Here is a 2,500-nt window from a genome sequence, read left to right as displayed (position 1 = left end):
TTGTGTTAGGATTCACATTGGAACAGGATGAATCTATCTATCTTTGTCCTTGCTATTCAAGTAATTTACTTCTCTGCATCTTATACCACATTCAAATTTATTAGAAATTTTCAAATTATGTCAAGACGGATAAAATGGTATTGTAGAAACATAAGCAACGAAGGGAAATGGCAAACGCAGTAATGGGTGAATAAATGGTTGAGAATCTGAATTTTCAAAGGAATGTCTTGACGGCCAAGGTAAGAAGATGTTTGTTTTTTTGTATAGTGTTTTTACGTTACATGGAACCAATGGTTATTCAACAACGGGACCAACGGCTTTACGTGACTTCCGAACCACGTCGATCGAGAGTGATCTTCTATCACCAGAAATACGCATCTCTTACCCCTCAGTGGAATGTCCTAGAATCGAACTAGCGGCCCCCAAGGTGGCAGGTCAAGACCATACCAACCACGCCACATTTGAAATGTTTTTTATGAAAATCTTTCAGAAAACAGGTAGTTATTCGAAGTGAGACCTGCGAAAATAATTTCATATGACATTTCTGGAAAGTGGTTCTAAAAGGATCTTGGCAAGATCTTTAGAAGGAACTCTCGAGTGAGCTTTATTTAAGGTACTTTGGAGAAATGTCTGAGGGGATTCTAATACTCTAAAAGGGCATTTTTAGATGCCTTTCAATGAGAACTAAGAAAGTTTTGTATTTTGAAAGGGGTACTTAAAAGTAATTGAGGAAATGTTACCTGAAAAGTTTTAAATAGAAATATCTGAGGGGAGTCTAATACCTTTAAAAGGGCATTTTTAGATGCCTTTCAATGAGAACTAAGAACGTTTTGTACTTTGAAATTACGGAAATGGTATCTGAAATTTTTCAAATAAGAACTGCTTTCATTACAGCCAATCATAACAAGACTGAAACAGCTATTGGAAAATAATAAAATACCATCATAGAACTGAAAATGTAGAATATTTCAAAATTATCCTTAAGAGCTCTTTGAGAATCCCTTTACGTACCCAAGGAATATTTTACGATCGCTGAATGTGTCTTTCAAAAACGAATCTCTAAGTATTTTTCAAAGAAATCTGATGGAGGCTTTCACGAAGGAGCTCCTGGAAAGGATAGTATAAGATTTTTCGAAAATACTTTTGTAAAGGTATTTCTCAAAGAGCCATCTTAGATAAACAACCTCAAACAATTCTATTAGACAGTTTCTAAGACAATCCTTTGACACAGTACTTTTAAAACGCATATTTGAAAAAGATGAATTTCGTTCAACAAAAAACTTTCTATCTAAATGAACTTATAACTTTAATTTCTTTACATTTAAAAGAGGATGTTGACGATCGTAATTATCAAACCGGTTAATACTAAAACTACTAAGGTAAATATAACTTGGAAATATTTCAGAGAAAAACGAGTTTAGCTATTGATCAACTATATCTTATCATCTTGGATCTTGGTATTCATATTCATATATACGAGATTGAGACGCCAGCGCTGCTCGGTAAAATACAAGTAATCATTGTTTACATGGGTAACAAACGCTGTGTCAGCATACTAACAGAATATAGTATAAATAGATAAGAAAGATGATTCATTATTATCATGATCCTTTCCTATGTCCTAGGGTTCTTGTCTATATCTACTACTTTAACCTTGCTGGGCTAGTGACTTTCGCAATTCATCACCGTGATGTATCAACGGTCCAAAGCAATGTTTCTATTACCAGTGTCGCCGCAACGTAAATTATTAAAATAAATAATACAATTGACCAAAGTCAATCTTGGCGCCCACAAAAACGCTCGAAAACCACAAGCCAACAGCCTAAAGTAACACCTTTTACCTTAAAGGGGCACTAAAATCTTTTATCCTCCAAATAAAACCTTTTCAAGTTATCAGTGTCATTTATAGCGAAAGACGTTGTAAATAAAGATGAAAGGGAAGTAATGAAAAACAAAATGGGGATGGGGAGGAAGGGTTTAGGGGAAGGGGAAGTGTGGGGGAGGAAGTGTTAGGGGAGGTGGGGAGGGGGGATGGGGTAGGGTAGAGAGGTAGGAAGGGAAGTAACCAAAAAAACATGAGAATGGGGAAGGAAGAAGGGGAGGGTAGAGGAGGAAGAAACTAAAAAAAACATAAGGATGATGGAGGGGGAGGGGGGAGGGGAGGGGGAAGGGGAGGGGAAGGGGAAGGGGAAGGGGAAGGAATGTGGGAGGGGGAGGGATTGGGGAGGGGGGGGGGGAGGGGTGAGGGAGGGGAGGGAGAAGGGGGAAGGGAAAGATGGGAGGGAGGGTGTGGAGGCGAGGGAAGGGAGGGGAAGGGGGAGGGAGAGAGGGCGGGGAGGGAAGTAACGAAAAAAATACATGAGGATGAGGGAGGAGGAGGGAGATGGGGAGGGGGGAGGCGAGAAGGCGAGGGGGGGGGGGGAGGGGGAATCTCTTAATCACGAATCAGGGAAAACCCAACATTGCTTTACTTTTTAAATACCGCCATTTCGCGGTGCCT

The 2,500-nt window shown here is 39.6% G+C and overlaps 1 protein-coding gene across 1 annotated transcript in view; it reads left to right on the top strand.

The window, feature by feature from the left end:
• Positions 1-2,500, top strand: part of LOC135220299 (uncharacterized) — a 41,637-nt gene that overhangs the window by 249 nt on the left and 38,888 nt on the right. The window lies entirely within an intron of this gene.

Source organism: Macrobrachium nipponense, chromosome 20, assembly GCF_015104395.2.
Source record: "Macrobrachium nipponense isolate FS-2020 chromosome 20, ASM1510439v2, whole genome shotgun sequence".
NCBI classification, from domain to species: Eukaryota; Metazoa; Arthropoda; class Malacostraca; order Decapoda; family Palaemonidae; genus Macrobrachium; species Macrobrachium nipponense.
The sequence above is the reverse complement of the archived record's forward strand: the minus strand, read 5'-3'. Positions and strand labels throughout refer to the sequence as shown.